Raw genomic sequence first — 9159 nt, 5'->3', positions numbered from 1 at the left:
GTACAGTCCATTGACACACTGCATTATTTAAAATGTGTGTCCTTTTTTTGTGAGGCAAATAGTAATTCTCATCATCTCTAGCCACTTTATCCTGTTCTACAGGGTCGCAGGAGCCTATCCCAGCTGACTACGGGCGAAAGGCAGGGTACACCCTGGACAAGTCGCCAGGTCATCACAGGGCTGACACATAGACAACCATTCACACCTACAGTCAATTTAGAGTCAACAGTTAACCTAACCTGCATGTCTTTGGGGGAAACCAGAGCACCCGGAGGAAACCCACGCGGATAACATGCAAACTCCACACAGAAAGGCCCTCGCCGGCCACGGTGCTCGAACCCGGACCATCTTGCTGTGAGGCGACAGCGCTAACCACTACACCACCGTGCCACCCGCAAATAGCAATTATGATTATAAAATAAATTCATTGAAAGATGTGTAAAGTACTTTTATATAACAATAATTAATAATTAATTAACAATTATAATTATTATTACAACAATTGTTAAGCAATTTATTGTTATATAAAAGTACTTTACACATTTTTCAATGAATTTATATTATAATCATGATTTATTTCTTTAATATACATGTATTTATCAAAAGTGAGGTGATGTTGGGTGCGGGAGGTTTTTGCATGACCCAATAAAAATAACTTCAAAAAAGTAATATATGAGTAAAAGTTCACCAAATGCAACATCAGGAAAGTAGAAATTTTGAAAACACTTTCACAGTCATAACCCCAGTGCAGGGGCTTCAAGGTTCTGCTGTGGCCCCAAGCTTCAGCAGCTGTGAAAGAGTTAAGGCTCCATAGCTCAGTGGTGAGAGCACTGGTCTAGTAAACCAGTGGTTGTGAGTTCAAGTCTCACTGGGGCCTGGAAGGAATGCTTTGAAGGTAGAAGGATGATCTAGGTAAAAGAGAGGATATTGAGAACACTACTACCAGGAAGTGCTGCTCATGATTCCTCATCACCTGAAAACCACTTTCTGCTGGTCAGAAGGGCCTCATATAGACAGTTTGAAGATCAGTGAGATTGCTGAGGATCTGAAGTTGTCTTTGGTGTGTAATTTCTGCAAAGCACTTTGCTCTCAAGTCTCCATCAATGCCCATTGTCAGGTGGTATTTGTTTATATTTGGAGGCTACTTTGCAAAATTTACCAAGCCTTGTTTTTGGTAATAATATACAAGTTCAGATATGAATTCATAAATCTGGGCTTGTTGTAATGTTTGTAGGCTGCTGTTTCATAGTTAATTATGCAGGGGAACTTTGCACATAAAAAGAGCCCTGAAACCACATATAGGAAATTGGTATAAAAGTATTACATAATTAATATGCAATTATTATATCCATAATAGGTGTTATTTGTGGCACGCAACCTTTTTACTCAGGTCAAAAGCATGGTTCATACATTAGATACCCATTTAACCCTAAAAGGACCTAAACTACTGAGTGGGATCAGTTAAAACCTCAGAGGTGGTGTGCTGCTCAGTCTATTCAACTGACATAACTTTCTGCTTTTTGGAGTTTGTTACTCTATAGATTCTTTATCTAAAACATGGGCAATTGCTCTAAGACAACAAGGGAGGCTCAGCCTCCTCTAAAAATGACGAACATCGTGTAGGACGAATTGCGCTAGGCTTATGTTATAGCCGACCTTATAACATTGCTATTTCAGATCCAGAATCATAGAAATATATGTGCTCAACCCACTACAGTGCAAAACCATTCCCTTATAACTTTAATGTGTGCGTGAGTTTTTCCCCCTCGTGACAGTGCGATGCAGCCCAGCCTCAGTGGACTTCAATGGCATTTGGGAGCTATGCGCTTTTCAATCTCAAAATGCAAGACGATTATTGGACAAATACTGCAAAAATGCCCGCCCACGGACTCCCAGCCTCACAGTGGGAAGGACATGGCAAAGCTTTCCGCGAGGAGACTGATAATTGGTGAAAGCGGCCGGATATTTTCTTTGATTGACAGCTCGTTTCAAATATAGGCAGGCAGCGGTGAATTTCAGTTCAGTCCCATGCAGATTCACAAGTGCTGTGGTGTATTGTAAGAGATCAGCTTACATTTCGATTTCATTCATTACATACGGTTTCTACCAGCTTTTTTAGTTTGTATATATTTTCATTGTAAATAAAGTGTAAATATAGTGTTGTCAAGTTTGCTATCTTAGTTCCAGAAATTTCGTTTATTTGAGTGACTGAACTTGAACTTGAGGGGGCTAGTCAGCTAGCAAGAAAGCTGCGCACGGATGCCAAGCATTGCTGATTTAATTTTGGCGAAGCCATTTGCCAGTCTTCCTTTCGAGGAAAAAATTAAAATTTAAGAGCAGGGTAGACCAACGCCTCAAATTGACTTGGTGAAAAAGGTAGGGAATAATACTCGTTCCTTTCAGCTCTCCTGGTACGAGAAAGTGAATTGGCTAACAGCAAGTGACCCACATCAACAACAGTAAATAGGCTACTTTAGTAATATGTCATGGATGGACCAAAAATATAGAATCTATTTAAAATGTTTATGCTGAGTATATTATATTGGAATATATATTTTTCTGGATATGAATTAAACACCGCTACAATTTGGAAAACATTTTTAAACAAAAACATAGCCAAGAACATTTCACACTACAGACCTGGATTAAAAGTGAAGGGTTATCAAAATTGTCAATAAAACATTTCTCAGTCAAAATAAGTAAAATATAGGGAAAGTGTCATTGAATGAAATGTGTGGCACCCAGCTCTACTGCTGAGGTTCCTGACAAAGAGCTGCTTTCAATAATGATCAATTTTTAAACAACATGCCACAATTTTAAAATATAAAATGTTAAAATATACCCTTCCCCCCAACACCACCATCATGTATATTGGACAGTAGGCTAATGGGCCAAAAGAACCTGTTATTTCACAGTTTGTGACGCTGCCAACAATCAGCCAGATCAGAGGCAAGAGTATGGGCAAAATTGATGTTTTTTCTTTTAAAATCTGGAAATATCGTAACCAACCAGCGTCCCCTGTTTGAAAGACTACCAGCCACCACTGATCTAAAAGTACGTTTGTTTCAAGATTGATGAAAAAAGTGTTTAACAAGGTGACTGATTTTCTGTTGGGGTCCCATAACTGTGAGATTTGTTGCAAAAAATATTTCAGCAAGTTAGTCACTTCTTTGTGTGTCTATCTTTGCCTATCTGTATGTTTGCATGCTTGTCTCAGATGTCTGCCATAATTAAGAATATAACTCTTTCTTACAAATTGTAGATAACTAGTGAACCTGTTAGTTATAGAGTTACTGAAATGTCCGCTGTCTGATGCTTATCTGTCCATGCACTCTCCATACAGAACAACAGATAGTCCAGCAGATACAGAGGAAACTGACTTTGTCTAGTTGTGAAAGTGACATTGTTTACTTTTGAAAATAGTCCAGTGGCTGTTCTGGTCATAATATGTGTTACCAATAACTGCTTTTATCTTTGTGTTTTGTGTTTGAATCCTTCTTGATGTAGTTTGGACATAAAAAAAATAAAAACTGCGAGCAGCTTAGTAATAAATGTATCACAGAAATTTCTAAAATGAGAGATTGTGGGCGGCACGGTGGTGTAGTGGTTAGCGCTGTCGCCTCACAGCAAGAAGGTCCGGGTTCGAGCCCCGTGGCCGGTGAGGGCCTTTCTGTGTGGAGTTTGCATGTTCTCCCCGTGTCCGCGTGGGTTTCCTCCGGGTGCTCCGGTTTCCCCCACAGTCCAAAGACATGCAGGTTAGGTTAACTGGTGACTCTAAATTGACCGTAGGTGAGAGTGTGAATGGTTGTCTGTGTCTATGTGTCAGCCCTGTGATGACCTGGCGACTTGTCCAGGGTGTACCCTGCCTTTCGCCCGTAGTCAGCTGGGATAGGCTCCAGCTTGCCTGCGACCCTGTAGAACAGGATAAAGCGGCTAGAGATAATGAGATGAGATGAGAGATTGTGAGCTGAGTTCTGGAATGTAGATAAGCTATAAATATTCTCAAGTTCTGTAGCAATAGTGTAAAATATTTCTGGCTTTTTTATGTTCTCTATGTACTTAAATGTCTCATTTTAAACTTAACTTGATAATATCATGTACATATATGATTTCTATTCATATAAAGTTAGTAAACGGGTAAATAAAAAAATACAGATGTTATAATGGATTTAAAGTGCTGATGACACGAACATGACTCTATGCAATTTCTTAAATAAACTATACAACATGGCAAACATGTTAGATTTCTGTTATAATTACGTGAAAAGAAGCTGTTGTTACGCGAATATCCAACTTTTAATTGCACAGCGCAAGAAAACTGGGTCCGTGGCTCGCGGCCATGCTGTGACGTCAGCGGAAGAACACGCTGCGGTTCACTGGCTGTTCTACTCAATGGAAATGGTGCATGAAAACACCGGTGAACTCTCTAGTGCTAGCTCTTCAACAACCAAATACTGGTACTTTAAGCAGTGATCATGATGGCATGATTTTATCTGATTTTAAATAAATGAGATTGATAATAATGTGAATGTTCACAACTAGTACATACAAACTCTGCAGCTTCTGATTCAGCAGCTGCGTCATACTCCGCAAAAACATCAGCAAGAACCTACAATATAAATGGAAATGCAATACACTAAGCTCAAATGACTTTTGGAAAGTATAATTTCTAAATTTTTTCTACATATTCTTGAAGTCGGTCATCGGGGTACTTGCTACCGTTCCCTAACAACGCATGGCAAAGGGTAAAGTGTAGCGTTGCTACGAGTACTTGCTAAAGCCTCCGGTGGAAGATCCTCGATGTGCTGATAAGACATATAGTTCTATATAGAGGATTTCGGCCTACGTCATTGTTTCCATAGTGACAATATTTATGCCACCATTTTGACAGTCACAAATATGGCGACTACTGGTAGCGATACACTGTTGATCATGACGAAGTCTCATTGTCGAGTATTTTATCCGGCCTAGATGACGCGAGTAAGAAGCGATATCACCAGAAAATCAATGATGCTGGTGTACGTGATCCGTACACGTTACCAGGCTATCTTTTTCTGGCTTTGCAGCGCTGCAGCGCGGGTGATCTTCCTGACCTGCAGTCAGGCGTGTGGGAAATACCAGGGAAAAAACATAAAAGAAAAAGGAGCGAGATGCAGAAAACACCTTCACTATCCAGCGACGTAGGGCATTTACAGGGCGAGCAGAGGGAGAGGTATTTGCAAAAATTGAGGTTAGCAGGCTTAGAGAACGACGTTTACCTGCTTCCACCAGGATTGTTCACTGACGTACGGAAGTACACGAAGCCCTCGTCTTTACCTGACTTCGGCCCACATGATCTGTATACCTATGTCGTTAAAAACCAGGCTGGGTAACATGCCTACATCAGCGGGTCGTCCCTGGAGCCGGTGGTCGCCATCTTATTACAGCTAAGGTTTGTTCACATTTTCATTTACTTTCGGTCCTCAGGATGAACAAAATGTTATTAAATGTCATTGAAATAACTTCTTAGTCTGTTGAGACATGGCCCGTTATAAATTTGCTGTTACCAGGCAATGACCAAGAACTGTATTATTAGGGTCGGTGTAGTTGTAGCAGTGCACTAGCAGCTAGCTGTTAGCACTAGCTAATGTCAACAACAGTAGCTAGTATGTTACTGTAGCAATGTTTACATTCAGTCATTTGGATGACTGTTAAAACCTTTCAGTCTCAAGTTTTTCCTTTACTGTATTTACTAGTTTACTGAGCTAGCGCGCTCGGGCAGGCTGGGAGCTAGCGCGCTTGCTCCCAGCCTGCCCGAGCTAGCACGTTCGCTCCCAGCCTGCCCGAGCACGCTAGCTCAGTAAACTAGTAAATACAGTAAAGGAAAAACTTGAGACTGAAAGGTTTTAACAGTCATCCAAATGACTGAACGTAAACATTGCTACAGTAACATACTAGCTACTGTTGTTGACATTAGCTAGCTTGACCTTCAAAATGGCAGACACCAGGGCGTCACGTGACCTGTGACGTCACGTCGAAATCCTCTATAACACACAAGTGTCACGATAATCACAAAAGAGATGCAAATTGTTAAAATACCTAATGCAAGCATGTGTTGATCTCTTCCGAATAGAATCTATGATAGCCTACCCTCTTTACCCTTTGCCTCTCATTGCTAGGCGGCAGTTACATGAAAGCCGCAAGCTTTCACAAGCAAATACATGACTGATATTACGCTGACTTTATGATTACATTTATGATTATCATGAATGTGTACTCTATGATGTGTACTCTATGAGCGCTCTGGAGCGAGTCACTTCCAAGATGGCCACGCAGACCGCATGGTTACTATTTTTAGCATCATGTTGGAGCACTCTATAGCTCTACGTACCTTTATCTTATGTCGTTTGTCAACACATGTTCTGACAGGAGGACTGTCTTTGGAGGAGTCGGCTTGTCCCAGGTGACTGCTGGATCCGGCATAGCTACTAGTAGACCCCCTCCGGAATACTGTAGGCACTGCTGATGGTAGCAGTACACGTTTGTGCTGAACTGAACACCCAAGAGATTCTTTTAAGCTGGGAAGGGTGTCAAAACAATCCAAATCGAAGTGTTCAGAGCACAGGACGGATGTTGGTGAGGGCTTCCACTTGTCACGAGTGTGCCTGACTTGCCTCACCCACTTCGCATGCAGCTCGGGATCTCTGGGAAACTTGAATAAACTTACCCCATCCTTGTGGGTTTTGGAGCAAAAGCCGGCAACACAACACGAAGGCATAATAACTATATATATATATATATATATATATATATATATATAATAATGTATAATAATAATACTAATAATGATAAACTGAACACCTGCCGCATCAACAACAAACTGGTAAGTTAGGAGGAAGGTTCTTTCGCTGACGTCATATAGCTCCTCCTCCTCTTTCGTCTCCTGGGTGCTGCAGCCCCGTCAAATTTGCCCAAATAGCCGCGTTTTTTATCATAACTTGTAAAATAGGCGCCTTCGTGAATTAATATATGGATCATCGGGAATTACTTTTTATGTTATAAAATATCGCCAAAGATGTCAAAAACGTGTCATCAGCACTTTAAGTGATACGGATATATGGTTGTTGTTTTTTTTTTTTTTTACGTTTTTACATGCGATATTTAGCATTTCCTTTTTTTGGTGAAAATGGTGATTGCTGACATTACAACAAGTAAAAATAATTTGTTTGGGATGTAAATAAAGGGTTAATACTGAGAAACCAGACTTGGCAAATTTTGCAAAGTAGGTTACATATGCTCCCTGACTATAAAGTTTCTTCAAAACATGTTGCACTCAAGTCTCTATCAGTGAGCCTTTGACATCATAAACAAAAGACTTCAATTAAAACTCTAAAGGATTCTTATCATGCTGCAAATATTTGTATGTTCCTGGTTACACAATTCCAACTTTTAGCACTAGGAAACTCGGGACAAGAACTCCATGAGATGTACACGGAAAAAGCATGAGGTTAAGAAAATTACAAGTTAAAAATGACAAGAAGACAGAGTCATCTATATCCCTCACCCTATATACCAACTACATACCAAGTTTCAAGATATTATTTGTCACATTTTTCAAGTTCTGCTGCAGGAAACCAACCCTACCTCTTTACACTGACCTCAGCAGCCCATCGCATAAACCCACCGGACCTTTGGTCCAGGTGAGCTAAAAATTAAAATTTCTCACATTTCTTAGAATCAAAAGGCACATATACATTATCTTTTTAACATACATACCAAGTTTCAAATCTGTATCATGAATAGTTTTGGATTTATGCTCCGGAAACGAACATTGTTCTTAGGAACTGATTCAAAATCAATTTTTTATGTAAAAATTTGAAAATTAATTTTTTCCAAAAATCCAAAATAGCAAAACGCAGCAGTTCACATGTTGCTTGATACGTATGCAAAGTTTCATGAAGATATCTTCAGTAGTTTTAAAGATATGGCCTGGAAATGAAAACATGACCAGATGGAACCCGTTTCTATATCCCCCACCAAACTTCATTTGAGCGGAGGATAAAAAAAAGAACCAAAAATACTGTGGGTGGTAAAAGAGAGCAACTGGACTTGCTTGAAGATTCTTGAAGACATTTCACCTCTCATCCGAAAGGCTTCTAAGACAGAAGAAGTATTTGGATGAGAGGTGAAACGTCTTCAAGAATCTTCAAGCAAGTCCGGTTGCTCTCTTTTACCACCCACAGTTTACTATGACCTGGATGACTGAGAATCTTCACAGACATACAACCAAAAATACTATTTGGATTTATTTTTGGTTGGAGTTCTCATCACCTGAAAACCATTGGCTGCTGCTGAGGATGACCCCACATGAAGAGCCTGAAGATCAGGAGGTCACTCATGGTGCTTATGGTTTGTCTCTTGAGGGCTTGGCCTGTCCAGTGTTTTTGTTAGCTCAGATGAGAAAGTAGCCAGAATGTACAGTCCACAGCCCACTCTACAATTGACACACCACATTATTTAAAATGTGTGTCTTTTTTGTGAGGCAAATAGTAAACAGAAGCTAACTGCAGCTAGGAACTAAAGTTGTGAGTGACGTGACACCAATTTCTGTGGGCTGTTTTGAGGATCGGTGCAGGGGCTTCAAGGTTCTGCTGTGGCCCCAAGCTTCAGCAGCTATGAAAGAATTAAGGCTCCATAGCTCAGTGGTGAGAGCACTGGTCTTGTAAGCCAGGGGTTGTGAGTTCAATCCTCACTGGGGCCTGTAAGGGATACTTTTAAGGTAAAAAGATGATCCAGACAAAAGAGGGAATATTGACAACACTGACACCAGAAAGTGCTGCTCATGACTTCTCATCACCTGAAGACCACTTTCTGCTGGTGAGAATGGCCCCACATGGACAGTTAAAAGATCAGTGAGATTACTCTGAATGAGACTGAGGACCTGAAGGTGTCTTTGGTCTGCAAAATACTTTGCACTCAAGTCACCATCAATGCACAGATGATAACAACAACAAAAAAAGACTTCAAATTAAGACTAATATATAGATTGAGGCACTGCCTAAAAGTGGAGCGCCCATCTGTTTCTGGTTTGTAGAATTTTCTTAGATCATAGCCAGCCTTTCTTTTGTTTTATTTCTTTACCATTATAGTTACTATACTGTTTCCTTATGTTGCACAAAA

The 9159-nt window shown here is 40.3% G+C and overlaps 2 non-coding genes across 2 annotated transcripts; both read left to right on the top strand.

The window, feature by feature from the left end:
* Positions 1-804: 804 nt before the first annotated feature.
* trnat-agu (transfer RNA threonine (anticodon AGU)) lies at positions 805-877 on the top strand. Its single transcript has one exon. It is a non-coding gene; the product is annotated as a tRNA-Thr (tRNA).
* A 7790-nt stretch (positions 878-8667) lies between these two features.
* On the top strand, positions 8668-8740 carry trnat-ugu (transfer RNA threonine (anticodon UGU)). Its single transcript has one exon. It is a non-coding gene; the product is annotated as a tRNA-Thr (tRNA).
* The last annotated feature ends 419 nt before the right edge of the window (positions 8741-9159 follow it).

This window comes from Neoarius graeffei, chromosome 1 (assembly GCF_027579695.1).
Source record: "Neoarius graeffei isolate fNeoGra1 chromosome 1, fNeoGra1.pri, whole genome shotgun sequence".
NCBI classification, from domain to species: Eukaryota; Metazoa; Chordata; class Actinopteri; order Siluriformes; family Ariidae; genus Neoarius; species Neoarius graeffei.
This window is presented reverse-complemented; position numbering and strand designations above follow the sequence as displayed.